This window comes from Ursus americanus, chromosome X, assembly GCF_024610735.1.
Source record: "Ursus americanus isolate L20-20 chromosome X, mUrsAme1.1.p, whole genome shotgun sequence".
NCBI lineage: Eukaryota > Metazoa > Chordata > Mammalia > Carnivora > Ursidae > Ursus > Ursus americanus.
The window spans coordinates 105,933,346-105,949,397 of record NC_142164.1 but is presented as its reverse complement, the minus strand read 5'-3'; the positions used below and the strand labels follow the sequence as shown (position 1 = coordinate 105,949,397).

General features: G+C 35.3%; 1 non-coding gene across 1 annotated transcript; it reads right to left on the bottom strand.

Annotated features, from left to right (window-relative positions):
• Window positions 1-10,792: 10,792 nt before the first annotated feature.
• On the bottom strand, window positions 10,793-10,899 carry LOC123792338 (U6 spliceosomal RNA). The gene has a single exon (XR_006779675.1). It is a non-coding gene; the product is annotated as a U6 spliceosomal RNA (small nuclear RNA).
• Window positions 10,900-16,052: the final 5,153 nt, after the last annotated feature.

The window sequence follows — 16,052 nt, the reverse complement described above, 5'->3', positions numbered from 1 at the left end:
TATAATCTCACCTCAAGAAGCTGGAACAGCAACAGAGGGACAGGCCTAATCCACGCACGAGGAAGCAGTTGACCAAAATTAGAGCTGAAATCAATCAAGCAGAAACCAGAAGTACAGTAGAGCAGATCAACAGGACTAGAAGCTGCTTCTTTGAGGGAATCAATAAAATTGACAGACCACTGGCAAGACTTATCCAAAAGAAAAGAGAAAGGACCCAGATTATTAAAATTATGAATGAAAAAGGAGAGGTCACGACGAACACCATTGAAATTGGAAGGATTATTAGAAATTTTTATCAACCGCTATATGCCAATAAACCAAGCAATCTGGAAGAGATGGAATCCTTCCTGGAAACCTATAAACTACCAAGATTGAAACCGGAAGAAATTGATTTCTTAAACAGGCCAATTAATTATGAAGAAATTGAGTCAGTGATAAACAACCTTCCAAATAACAAAACTCCAGGCCCGGATGGTTTTCCTGGGGAATTCTACCAAACATTCAAAGAAGAAATAATACCTATTCTCCTAAAGCTATTTCAAAAAATAGAAACAGAAGAAAAACTACCAAACTCATTCTATGAGGCCAATATTACCTTGATCCCCAAACCAGGCAAAGACCCCCTCAAAAAGGAGAATTACAGACCGATGTCCCTAATGAAAATGGATGCCAAAATCCTCAACAAGATACTTGCTAATAGAATCCAACAGAACATTAAAAGGATTATCCATCACGATCAAGTGGGATTCATACCTGGGATGCAAGCGTGGTTCAATATTCGCAAATCAATCAGCATGATACATCATATCAACAAGAAAAGACTCAGGAACCATATGATCCTCTCAATCGATGCCGAAAAAGCATTTGACAAAATACAGCATCCTTTCCTGATTAAAACCCTTCAGAGTGTAGGAATAGAAGGTACATTTCTCAATCTCATAAAAGCCATCTATGAAAAGCCTACTGCAAATATTATTCTCAATGGGGAAAAGCTGGAAGCCTTTCCCTTAAGATCAGGAACTCGACAAGGATGCCCACTCTCGCCACTATTATTCAACATAGTACTAGAAGTCCTTGCAACAGCAATCAGACGACAAAAAGGGATCAAAGGTATTCAAATCGGCAAAGAAGAAGTCAAAATGTCTCTCTTTGCAGATGACATGATACTCTATATAGAAAACCCAAAAGAAGCCACTCCCAAACTATTAGAAGTTATAGAGCAATTCAGTAACGTGGCAGGATACAAAATCAATGCTCAGAAATCCGTTGCATTTCTGTACACGAATAACGAGACCGAAGAAAGAGAAATTAGGGAATCTACCCCATTTACAATAGCACCAAAAACCATACGTTACCTTGGAATTAACTTAACCAGAGACATAAAGGACCTATATTCTAGAAACTATAAATCACTCTTAAAGGCATTGAGGAAGACACAAAAAGATGGGAAGATATTCCATGCTCATGGATCGGAAGAATTAACATAGTTAAAATTTCCATGGTACCCAGAGCAATCTACACTTTCAATGCTATCCCGATCAAAATACCGAGGACATTTTTCAAAGAACTGGAACAAATAGTCCTTAAATTTGTATGGAACCAGAAAGGCCCTAAATCTCCAAGGAACTGTTGAAAAGGAAAAACAGAGCTGGGGGCATCACAATGCCAGATTTCGAGCTGTACTACAAAGCTGTGATCACAAAGAGAGCATGGTACTGGCACAAGAACAGACACATAGACCAATGGAACAGAATAGAGAGCCCAGAAATGGACCCTCGGCTCTTTGGGCAACTAATATTTGATAAAGCAGGAAAAAACATCTGGTGGGAAAAAGACAGTCTCTTCAACAAATGGTGCTGGGAAAATTGGACAACTACATGCAAAAGAATGAAACTTGACCACTATCTCACACCATACACAAAGATAAACTCCAAATGGATGAAAGACCTCGATGTGAGACAGGAATCCATCAAAATTCTAGAGGAGAACAGAGGCAGCAACCTCTACAACATCGGCCAAAGCAACCTTTTTCATGATACATCCCCAAAGGCAAGAGAAACAAAAGATAAAATGAATTTATGGGACTTCATCAAGATTAAAAGTTTCTGCACAGCCAAGGAAACAGTCAGAAAAACTAAGAGGCAGCCCACGGAATGGGAGAATATATTTGCAAATGATACTACAGATAAAGGACTGGTATCCAAGATCTACAAAGAACTTCTCAAACTCAATACACGAGAAACAAATAAATCAAAAAATGGGCAGAAGATATGAACAGACACTTTTCCAATGAAGACATACAAACGGCTAACAGACACATGAAAAAATGTTCAAAATCATTAGCCATCAAGGAAATTCAAATCAAAACCATACTGAGATACCACCTTACGCCAGTTAGAATGGCAAAAATAGACAAGGCAAGAAACAGCAATTGTTGGAGAGGATGTGGAGAAAGGGGATCCCTCCTACATTGTTGGTGGGAATGCAAGTTGGTACAGCCACTCTGGAAAACAGTGTGGAGGTCCCTTAAAAAGTTAAAAATTGAGCTACCCTATGATCCAGCCATTGCACTACTGGGTGTTTACCCCAAAGATACAGACGTAGTGAAGAGAAGGGCCATATGCACCCCAATGTTCATAGCAGCATTGTCCACAATAGCTAAATTGTGGAACAGCAGAACACTCAATTTTTTCAAGTACCCATGTAACCTTCAGCAGATACACTATATCCTGAGAAAAAAAAAACAACCCTCAACAAATTTTCAAGAAGTGAAATCATACAGACTGTTCTTCCACCATGTCAGAATGAAACTAGATATCAGAAAGACAACAGGAAAATATCTAAATATACAGAAATCAGACAACACACTTTGAAATAATCCATGGGTCGAAGAGGAAGTCCAAAAATATTTAAAAATAGATAAGACAATTAAAATGAAAACACAACATATCAAAAGATGTGGGATGAAGCTAAAGTAGTGCTGGGAGAGAAATTTATACTGTGAAATGTTTATGATAGAAATGAGAAGTGGCAAATCATTTAATCTAAGTTCCAACTGCAAGAAACTAAAAAAAGGAAGAACAATCTAAACCCATACAATCCAAACTGGTGCAGCCACTCTGGAAAACAGTATGGAGGTTCCTCACAATGTTAAAAATAGAACTGCCCTACAACCCAACAATTGTACTACTAGGTATTTACCCAGAGGATACAAAAATACAGATTTGAAGGGGCACATGCATCCCGATGTTTATAGCAGCATTATCAACAATAGCCAAACTATGGAAATAGCCCAAATGTCCACTGACTGATGAATGGATAAAGAAGATGTGGTATATATATATATATATATATATATATATATATATATATATATACACACACACACACACACACACACACACACACACACACACACAATGGAATATCACTCAGCCTTCAGAAAGAATGAAATCCTGCCATTTGCAACAACATGGATGGAGCTAGAGTTTATTATGCTAAGCGAAGTATGTCAGTCAGAGAAAGACAAATACCATATGATTTCATTCATATGTGGAATTTAAGAAGCAAAACAAATGAACATAGAAAGGGGGGAAAAAGAGAGGGAAGCAAACCATAAGAAACTCTTAACTATGAAGAACAAACTGAGGGTTGATGGAAGAGAGGTGGGTGGGGGTGGGCTAAATGGGTGATGGGTGTTAAGGAGGACACTTGTGTCGAGCACTGGGTGTCATAGGTAAGTGATGAATTGCAAAATTCTACTTCTGAAACCAATATTACACTGTATGTTAACTAACTAGAATTTAAATACAAATTTGATGAAAAAAATAGTTAAAGTGTTAATAAAAATCTCATTATATGCTTAGAAAAAATAAACCCAATGCAATCCAGAGGAACAAATAATAAACATAAGAGGAGAAAATAATGAAGTTAAAAACAGGAAACGAGAGAAAATTAATGAAACAAAGAGCTGGTTCTTTGAAAAAATTAAAGCTGATAAACCTCTAGGAAGACTGACAAAAAGAAAAAACACAACCATCAATATCAGGAATAAAAGAGAGGCTGCTAGTAGAGATCATGAAGCCATTAGAATAATAAGTGCATAATACTGTTAGAGTTACATTGTGCTCCCCAAAAAAAGATGTGTTGAAGTCCTAACCCCAGTGTTTCAGAATGAGCCCTTTTTTGGAAATAAGATCTTTCCAGAGGTAATCAACTAAATGGGCTCTAATCCATTATCATGGATTATGATGGGCTCTAATCCAATATGATTGGTGTCCTTATAAAAGGGACAAATTTGGACATAGAGAAAGATACACATAGACAGAGGATAATGTGAAGAGGCACAGGGAAAATGCCATGTGAAGATGAAGTCAGAGACTGGAATTATGTTGCCATAAAAGCCAAAGAACAATTGGGGCTACTAGAAGCAGGAAGAATCAAGGAAGGATCTCTGTCCTACAGGTCTCAGAGGGAACATGGCCCTGCCCATACCTCAGTTTTAGACTTATAGCATCTAGAAGAAGACAATAAATTTCTGTTTTTCTAAGTCACCCAGTTTGTAATACTTTATTATGGCAGTCATAGGAAATTCGTAGAAATATGAACAACTTCATGCTCATAAATATGACAACTTAGAAGAAAGGAATCAATTCCTACCAAAACTCAATTAAGATGAAATAATCTGAATTATCTTATTCAGGAAACTGAATCTATAATTTAGAAGATCCTGAAAAAGAAATCTCTGGGCCCAGATACTTGCACGGGAGAATTGTGAGAAATACTAAGGAGATTTAACATCAATTTTACATAAACTCTTCCAGATAACAAAAGAGGAGGGGACACTTCCCAATTCATTCTGTGATACCACTATCACTCTTAAACCAAAACAAATACAAGACAGTACAAAAAAGTTACAGAAGAACATCTCTTAACAAACTTACATATAAAATTCTCAACAATACATATTAGCAAATCAAATCCAAAAATATATACAAAGATTTAAATACCATGACCAAGTAGAATTTGTTCTAGTTATGGAAGGGTGGCTTAATGTTTGAAAATCAACATAATCCACCGTATAAACAGACTAAAGGAAAAAAAGCAATATGATCACAACAATTGTTATAGGAAAAAAAGGATTTGACAAAATCCAATACTCATTCATAATAAAAACTCTCAGCAATTTAGAAATAGAGGGAAATTACCTCAACTTGTAAAACAGCATCTACATAATAACTATAGTTAACATCACATTTCATGGAGAAAGATTGGATGCTTTCTCTCTGAGACTGGTAATAAGGGAATAATGTCTGTTCTCACCACTCTAATTCAAAATAATTTGAAGTTAGAGCCACTGCAGTAAGACCAAAATAAATAATAACAATAATTAATAATAATAATAATAATAAGCATACAGTTTAGAAACGAGAAAATAAAACTGTCCCTATTTGTGGATGATATGATTATCTATGTAGGAAATCCCAAGAAATCACCAAAAAGCTGCTAGAATTAATAAGTGAGTTTGGAAAAGTCACAAAATACAAAGATGATCTAAATAAATGGAAAGACATATCCTGTTCATATGTTAGAGGAGTCAACATAGTAAACATGTCAATTTTCCCCAAATTAATTTATAGGTTTAATATGAAATTTCTAACAAAATTCCAGCAATAATTTGTAGATACAAATTATTCTAAAACTGATATGAAAAAATGCAGGCTGTAGAATACTTTATTTTGAAAAAGAAGAATAAAATGCGAAGAATCACTCTACCCAATATTAAGCTTACTATATAGATACATAATAAAAAAATGTGATATGAGCAGAGGTATAGACACACAGATCAATGTAATAGAATAGAGAAACTAGAAAAAAAGTCCTAAATCAATATGTTTAATTAATTTTTTTACAAAGGTATACAAGCAAAGCAATTCAAGAGGAAAGATAGCTTTTTCAACAAATGATATTGGAGCAACTAGATACAAATGAGGGAAAGAAACCCTTGATTTAATTAGTCCTTAGATATTATAAAAACATAACTCAAAATGGATAATGTACTTAAATGTAAAACATAAAACTATAAGACTTTCAGGGAAACCCAAAGAAAATTTTCAGGATTCGGGCTAGGCAAAGAGTTCTCACAATCCATAAAAGTAGAAACTCAATATATTTATCCAAAAATCCACATTACATCACGTACATGAAAAAATGTTCAACATCAATGATAAAGAGGGAAATGCTCATTATAACCATAATGAAGTATTACCATATACCCATTAGAATGACTAAAAAACAGTGGCAACACCAAACGCTGCTGAGGATGTGTAGAAAATGGATTACTCACACATTGCTGGTGTAAATGTAAAATGATACAACCACTCTAGAAAACAGTTTGGCAATTTCTTTAAAAACTAAACATGTGATTACCATACAATCCAGCAATTGCACACTTGGGTATTTACCTCAGAGAAATAAAAAATTTTGTTCACACAAAAACCTATAGCCAAATGTTTATAGCAGCTTTATTCATAATAACCAACAACTGGAGACAATGAAGATGTCTTTCAATAGGTAAGTGATTAAACAAACTACTGTATATCCATACAACAGAATACTAATCTGCAATAAGAAGGAATGAACTACTGATATACAAAACAACTTGGATGAATTTTTAGGGAATTATGCTGAATTAAAAAAAGCCAATCCTAAAAGGTTACATGCTACACAATTCAATTAATAACATTTTGAAATGACAAAATTATAGAAATGGGGAACAGATTAGGTATTAGGATGGGGACTGGGTGGGATCCTTGTAGTGACCAAACTGCTTTTTTTCCTTAAGTAGTGGTACATGAACATGTGTGATAATATTATATTGAACTAAATACACACACACACACACACACACACACACACACACACACACACACACACTAGAAGGCTGGTAAAACTGGGGAAATCTAAATTAGATTGGTAGATTATATCAATGTCAATATCCTCTGTGATATCATACTATAGCTTTTCAAGATGTTACCTTTTGGGGAACTTGGGTAAAGAGTACACTGGATTGCTCTGTGCTATTTTTAAAACTGCATGAGATACACAATTACCTCAAAAATTTTTTTCATTAAAAAAAAAAGGTTACACAGAACTCACTGAGAGCAAGTAGGAAGCAATCTAGGCCTTTATCCTCCCTTAAACAGAGATCGATATTTTTATTGGTATATATCCTTAGAACTTTAAAAACTACTCATGTCACCACTTGTGTTTTGCCAACACCTCCTCTATGAAGTACAATGTACATAAAAGCCTTTGAAGTACTACAATTTTCAAGAAGTAGTAGCAGGAAGAAAAATATCTTCAAATACCATGTTGGAGTAGAAAGAAGCTAAGGGTCTGAATCAATTGCTCATGGTTTCTCAGCAAAATATCAAGCTTTTGAGGAAAAGATTGGCAGCAGTTTTAAGAGAATTTTTTTCTTTTTCTTTTCTTTTCCAGGATAATTTGATTCAGTGATTAGAATTTATAATAAAAAACACAAAGAACAAAAGATGAAAAGAGGCAGTAAACTCAGGTTCCTGGACTCAAGTGTCAAATCTGCTACTATTTGTGTGAGTTTGGGCAGTCCAACTCACTCTGTTTGATCTCCATTTCCTGGTAAAAATTAAAGCATTAGACCAAATCCCAAGATCCCTTCCAGCTTGAAAATATTCTATGATCCTACGAAATTTGAAATGTTGATGACGGTAAAGCTGATGATGTTTCATCCCATTCCTTCATTACACTTAATTTAATAAGGTTCTCCATAGTAACTTAAATTGGCAATCCAAGCATTCCCTTCAGCTGTGTAAATGATGCCCCTAATTCTAATATAACTGTTCAGGTTTCCTTACCAAGTCTCTAAGAGCTAATTAACTTTGAAGCAGCTCTCCAATACAGGCTCCATTACAATTCAGACCAAACTGCTCTTTTTTCTTTAGATTTTATTTATTATTTATTTGTCAGAGAGAGAGAGCACAAGCAAGGGGAGTGGCAGGCAGAGGGAGAAGCAGGCTCCCTGCCAAGCAAGGAGCCCGATGTGGGGCTCGATCCCAGGACCCAGAATCATGACCTGAGCTGAAGGCAGACGCTTAACGGACTGAGCCACCCAGGCGTCCCTATCCGCTGCCTTTAGAGTTCTTTTTCATTAATACTATTGAATGATAGAATTTTAAAGTGTAAAGAGACTGGAGAGAGTTTCAATCATACAGCAGCTTCAAGACTTAGGGGCTAATGCTTTTGCGGATCTTGACTAATAGTCTTCTGGGGCTCAGATCTCACCATTCTCAAAATAAGAGTTACCCTTGATACTGTGCAAAATGTTTTTGTTACACAACTCTTGCTTTAATAGACCACCCAGTTCCTTGAGAAAATCTAGACTAGGCAAACTCTCAGTGGTACTCGTTTCTTCTTACCACCTGATACCTACCCCCTGCCAAAAACCTTAAGTACCTTACTGAACCTCCAAGTCAGAGCCTATTTTTCAAGGGGCAAATCTGGCTGTTGACCACAACTCAATGTATGGGGTCCATTCATGATGTTGTGAGGTGCCTACTATGAAACTAGTCTGCTGTATTAGTCAGGTTTTCTACATTAATGCTGTTTAACAAAGACTTCTACTTATCCCTGTTCCCCCTCCAATTCTCAGTAGCTTACAACTACGTAAATACTAACATCTATTTCTCTCTTACAGATCTACAGGTCAGCTGTTGGTCAAATGGACCTGACTGCCTTGGCTCCTACCAAACATGATTGCATGTCTATTTTGCACATCTCGTTATTCTGGAGCCAGCATCTGTTGAACAGTTAATGTTTTTTTTTTCATGATGGAGGACAGGTTTGCAAGAGGGCTGGCAAGAACTTTCCATGTTTCTTTAAAGCCTGTAGCTAAAAACTATCATACTCTCAATTCTGCCCACATTTTATTGACTAAAGCAAATCATATGACCAAGCCGAACATTAGTGCATAGAGGAAGTATATTCTATACATGAAGAATCTTTGACAAGGACAGGGAGGGAAAGAAGAATTGTAAACAAATAATACCATATATCACTTCTGCTTATCACTATAAAGACAAAAAAGTAAATTCAACTACTACTTCTCCAATATGTTAAAGGCATTTGTTTTTCACCTTCCTGTTAGAGAGTGAGAATCTGGGTTTTGGAGACATACTCTCAGTTCCAACGATCTTGTCATTCTTTCTCCCTGCCTAGACTCGAGAGCCTAGTCCAACAGCCTGGGCTGACATCCTAGTGCTCCTAAGGTGTAAGGTGAGAAAGAGCCTTTGACTTGGAGATCCAGTGAGGATACTTAGGGTTTGGGGCAGGGATGGGGATCAGGTAGTGCAAGGAGATGAGTACCACTGAGAGTTTTCCTAGCCTTGATTTTCTTTAAAAAACTAGGTGGCCTAATCAAGAGCCACAAAAAAAGAGAAAATTTTGTACTGTATCAGGGTAGCTAATCTTGAGAATATTGAGATGGGAGCCCCAGAAGAATATTGGGCAAGATCCCTCAAAAACGCTAGCAGGCAAACAGCCTTGAAGCTGCTGTATGATTGATAAACTCTCCAATAAGAGGGTCTATGCCTTAAAATAAAAAACAGCTTTTCTGCACCCCTAGTTCCATTCCCTCCCATTCTCTCAACTAAGATTCAAAAAAAAGATGTAACTGTTTTCAAGGAACATTAGGTCAGAGTTTGCACAAATCTTTGGCTGAAGTGTGTGGTTGACTACCAACATTTATCAGGCTCAGAACTGCCACTAAGGAGTATTTTGGAAACCTGAGGGGTGATTTTTAATTTTCACAATGAATTGAGGATAGCACAAGCATTTGGTAAGCCAGGGATGATAGATCTCTTACAATGAGCAATACACTGACATAGAACAAACAACTATTCTGTATTCGACATAAGTTTCTAATGTCTTACCAGTCTGGTAGAAGAAAATCCCATTTGTAAGTATTTATACCTAGAACCTAATTCCATGGCACACAAAGTGTTTTTTGCAAGGTATTAATTTCCACTGAGTTTTCTAGAAATGCAATCACTGGATAAATTAAAGGAAGACTGTATTTGTTTCCTGAGCTTTGTTTGAAACTTTACCAAGAGTTGTTTACCTTTCAGGACACCCATATACCTGAGGCAATGCTGCATATGTATTTGAGTCATCAATACAATACACTTGTATCACTCTGCAGCTGTAGCTGGTATATTCACATTGATTATAATAATGGATCCAAGCTACAGACATCATGTTTTAAAGTGCAGTCATGCCTAAATGCATATTGAAACATATTATAAATCACATATTTCTATGTAATGTATTATATTTAATAAAACATACAGAAACTACTTTACTTTTATTGCTCCTTTATATTACAGTTTGGATATTTTATTGCTTTTTTAAAACTTATCTATGTAAGCAGATTACATTATATATGAATTACATTTCAGGGTAATAAGGATGGCCTACAAAATTATTTGTTATAAAAAGGGAACAGGTTTTGATAAGTTTGAGAACCCCCTTCTACACCATCCTGCTGTTTGCTTTCCCATGTCTTTAAAAATAATGCATACTCAGTGTCACTTTTTTTGCATTTGATTTTATTAAATATTTTCATGAGATTCACTCACTGTTTTGAATATTGGTAGTTTGGGGTTTTTTTGTGTTATTTTTGCTATTTTAATTTTTTTATTACATTCATTTAGCCAACATATAGTACATCATTAGTTTTTGATGTAGTTTTTTTTTTTTTAATATGGAACACTTCATGAATTTCTGTGTCATCGTTGCACAGGGGCCATGCTAATCTTCTCTGTATCATTCCAATCTTAGTATATATGCTGCCAAAGCGAGCACTTGGCAATTTTTAATATTCTCATTGCTGTATGATATTCCATTGTAAAAATAAACTATAATTCACTTATCTATACTACTCTCATCCACCCAGTTTTAGTGAGAAATAATTACCATATATCACTGCATAAGTTTAAGGCAAACAGCATGATGGTTTTCAGTGTCAGTTCTTGATTAACAATTTAGAACTGTAAATTAATGAAATCAAATTTAATGAAGCAATCCTGATGTCTAGTTTACCCTCAGGTCCAAAAATTCAAGTGTCAAGAATTTTTTCTCTTAAATATGCTTTTTACAAAATGCTTTTTGACCCATTCCTTTTCTCGAGGTTTTCCTTTCTCTAAGCCATTATTATCTTACTTATGTCTTAGCCCTAATCATTATGTGTTGAAAGATCTTCCAGGAGGCATTTGGGTGGCTAAACTGCTTAAGCATCAGACTCCTGATTTTGGCTCAGGTCATGACCTCAGGGTTGTGAGATTGAGCCCCACATCCAGCTCTGCACTGGGCATGGAGCCTGCCTAAGATTCTCTCTACCTTTGCCCCTCCCCCATCTCTTTCCCACTCTTTTAAAAAAAAAGATCTGTCAGAAAAACCCATAAGCTAATCTGTATTTTGTCCAATAGAAAACTCATTCTATAATAATTTGAGTGCTTAAAACAATCAAACTTTCTGGTTTCTTACTTCATTACTTCTATTCTTCTGTTATTAAATGTTATCTCTGACTTATCTTGCCTATCACTGAAAAGGTCCTATTCCTTTCTTACTGAATGTTTAATTTTTGTGATCATCTGGATTAATATCATTGCTTTGAAAGAAAGCATCTTTATTCTATCTGAATTATCCTGTATGAGTTTCATCCCAAATTATCTTCCTCTACACCAGCCAAATATGCTAGGTCAGATGTTAAATAATGGGTAGGAGGGAAGTAAAAAATTAATAATCTCCACTTTTGCTTTCAAGGAGCTTATCCTCATTGTTACACCAGTTTGTACCCCAATTTCTTAACGAAAAATAGAAGACAACAGTATCTGTATACATAGTAATATCATTAAAAGCCCACACAACAGCACATTAGTTTCTCACACGTTTTTTTAGCTCTTAGTATCATGGTTTGACATTTTCAGATATTCAGTAGAACCTGAAAAAAATAAGACTGAAGAGTGCCTGTAAGTGTCCAAACCCAGCACTTTAAAAAATGGAACTACATGCCATGAATGTATTGTTGAATAAAATGAGTTGAACTGCTTGCATGTTTCGTTTAAATCGTCACTGCTTTCCTTCATGGCTTATTTGCTGTTCTATGATTATATATGAATCCCAGGCCAAAGACGTAAGGTTCAAATAATAATTACTGCCTAGGGATGAGGAGGGTGTCTCAGTTTTGCAATAAAATAAACAATGGGTTTATAAGGATTACCCATATATTTGTACGTCTTTGGAATTTATGCCTTAGCCCAATTTATAAGCAAAAATCATGCCGTCTTAAGAGATGACCCTACATGTAAATAACAAAAAAGAACAGAAAGAATTAGTAGAGTATTACTAGGGTTCCTATACAATGGCATGCTCAGAAAGAAAGAATAGGGAGCAACTATATAAACTCAGAGATCAAAATAAGCACCAATATGCTAAGTATTTATTAGAATCACCTGTGGAGATTTAAAAACCTGTATTGATGATTCTAATTTAGCTAATCTGGGAAATGGCTTGGGTACTGGGATTTTTTTAAAAGCTCCCCAGTGATTCCAAGGTGTAGACAACGTTGAGACCTACTGCACTAAACAAAACCTAAAACATAGCTCTATTACCAATATTTAACTGGATATTTAAGGTAAATTATTTGAAAGATAATTTTCTCAAAGCAAAAGGCAATTCTGTCAGCATAATAAAATATTCTTCACAGCTATTGATAATAATACATGGTTCATTCTGACTATTGATAATAACTCATTTTATCAAGATAATTTTGGTCAAAGAACTATGATGTATAACATTTCTTTTTATGCTCATTTTTAAAAAATATGACATGGACTAATTAAATGCAATTAAAACAGGTACTTCAAATTGTCAGTGAGTTGCTCAAGTTCCATTATTATGTTATAACTCTAAGTATGCATATTTCTAACTGCTAAAACTTTTATGGACATATTTTATGCTGAGAGTTTAGGCAGGGTTAGGTAGGACAGCAAATAGTAACATGGCTTTCCTCAAACTATTTAGATTATTGACGTAATAATAAAAGCATTTTTTGTTTTTGTCTCATTACCCAAATCTGTATGTTTAAAGATTAGTTATATTATTAGCTAAGTAAAATCTTCTTTATACAGGATGTCTAAAACAAAGGTCATTCCAAGTGAGGAAGTGTAATAGTTGTGATGGATGCAATTCTACCATATTAAAACACTGAAAGCTAACTCCCTATAAATCTATGCTACTAATAATTTGGTCTGAAACAAACAGCACAAGCATCACTTGGAAGTTTGTTAGAAATGCGGAGTGTCAAGCCCCTCCCAGACCTACAGACTCAGAATTTGCTTTAACAAGATCCCCAAATGATGTACACTAAGGTTCAGATGACCACTTTGGATGATTTGTATTCACATGAAAGTCTGCATGACCACCTTGCCAAATTCTCTAAATTTATCAAGTTACCAAAAGCATGTTTTAAGGAATAGTGTTGAATTTATCTAATTATTACATTCAATACCTATATTCTTCCTAGCAGCATTTTAAGTAATGTACAGTTGGTCAAAAGCTGAGGGTCATTGAATAGCATAGTCTATGAACCTATTTTTATCAACACATTTAAGAGAAAGATAATTATGAATAAAATAATTTAAGTATATTCTAAAATGTAAATATATTAAAGGATATATTCATAAGTGTATTTAGTGTATATTCTTAGTCTTTGAAAACAATATTTTTGGCAAATTGCTTAATTTGGTAAATTTGGAAAACTGGCCATTTGGTGAAATGGTCATTTGACAAATTAAGCTTTAGAGCAAATGATATTTGGTACATTGATTTTCAGTGATCAGCCTCTTCCAGTGGGTAATAACTAGCATGGCAAATCTATCAGTATTTGAACTATACCTCTTTTTTCACTGTGGTTTTAAAACCACATGAGTAAGCTGATTAGTATTTAGGGAATATTAAGTAGGATTAAGAGCAGATCTGGGTTTGAATACTCAATCCACTCCCTGTATGATCTTGATTAAGTTATTTAACTCTCTAAGACTATATTTCCCTTGTCCATAGGACTGTTGTGTAATTAATAATACAGAAGTCCTTGGTGTGTATTATTCTCAAGTTTTTATTTAAATTCCAGTTAGTTAACATACAATGCAATATTAGTTTCAGATGTGGAATTTAGTGACTCATCACTTCCATACAACACCCAGTGCTCATCATAAGTGCCCTCCTAATACCCATCACCTATTTAACCCATCCCCCTGCCAACCTCCCTTCCAGCAACCCCCAGTTTGTACTCTATAGTAAAGAGTTTGTTTCCTGGTTTGTCTCTCTTGTATTTTTTCCCCTATGTTCATCTGTTTTGCTGCTTAGATCTCACACATGAGTGAAATCTTATGGTATTTGTCTTTTTCTGACTGATTTATAGTGCTTAGCATAATATTCTCTAGCTCTATCCATGTCATTTCAAATGGCAAGATTTCAATCTTTTTGATGGCTGAGTGATATTCCATTTTATAACACACACACACACACACACACACACACACGCACACACACACCCCCCACATCTTTATCCATTCCTCTATCAATGGACATTTGGGCTCTTTGCATAATTTGGCTATTATTGATAATGCTGCTGAAAACATTGGGGTGCATGTGTCCCTTTGAATCTCTATGTTTGTATCCTTTGGGTAAATACCTAGTAGTGCAATTGCTGGGCCATAGGGTAGTTCTATTTTTAAGATTGTGAGGAACCTCCATGCTGTTTTCCAGAGTGGCTGCACCAGTTTGCATTCCCACAAACAGTCTAAGAGGGTTCCCCCTTTCTCTGCATCCTTGACAACACCTTTTGTTTCCTATGTTGTTAATTTTAGCCATACTGACTTGTATGAGGTGCTATCTCATTGTAGTTTTAATTTACATTTCCCTGATGATGAGTGATGATGACCATCTTTTCATGTGTCTGTTAGCCATCTGGATGTCTTCTTTGGAAAAATGTCTATAAATGTTTTCTGACCATTTTTTTTTCTTCTGCCCATTTTTAACTGGATTATTTGTTTTTTGGGTATTGAGCATTACAACTATTTTGTATATTTTGGATATTAACCCTTTACCAGATATGTCATTTGCAGATATCTTCTCCCATTCTGTAGGCTGCCTTTTAGTGCTGTGGATTGTTTCTCCCTGTGCAGAAGCTTTTTATTTTGATGAGGTCCCAATAGTTTATTTTTACTTTTGTTACCCTTGCCTCAGAAGACGTATCTAGTAAGACGTTGCTATGGCCAATGCCAAAGAGATTACTGCCTGTGTTATTCTCTACAGTTTTTATGGTTTCAAGTCTCACATTTATCTGTTTCATCCACTTTGAATTTATTTTTGTGTATGGTGTAAGAAAGTGGCCCAGTTTCATTGTTTGGCATGTTTCTGTCCAGTTTTCCCAACACCATTTGTTGAGAGACTGTCTTTTTTCCATCAGATATTCTTTCTGCTTTGTTGAAGATTAACTGACCATACATTTGTGGGTTTACTTCCAGGTTTTCTATTCTATTCCACTGATCTATGTGTCGGTTTTTGTGCCAGTACCATACTGTCTTGATCACTACAGCTTTGTAATATAACTTGAAGTCCAGAATTCTGATGCCTTCAGCTTTGCTTTTCTTTTTCAAGGTTACTTTGGCTATTCAGGGTCTTTTGCGGTTTCATATAAATTTAGGATTGTTTGTTCTAGCTCTGTGAAAAATGCTGGTGGTATTTTGATAGGAATTGCATTAAATGTGTAGATTGCTTTGGATAGTATAGACATTTAAACATTTGTTCTTTCAGTCCATGAACATGGAATGTTTTTCCATTTCTTTGTGTCATCTTCAATTACTTTCATCAGTGTTGTTTCCAGACTACAAATCTTTCACCTCTTTGTTTAGGCTTATTCCTAGGTATCTTAAGGTTTTAGGTGCAATTAC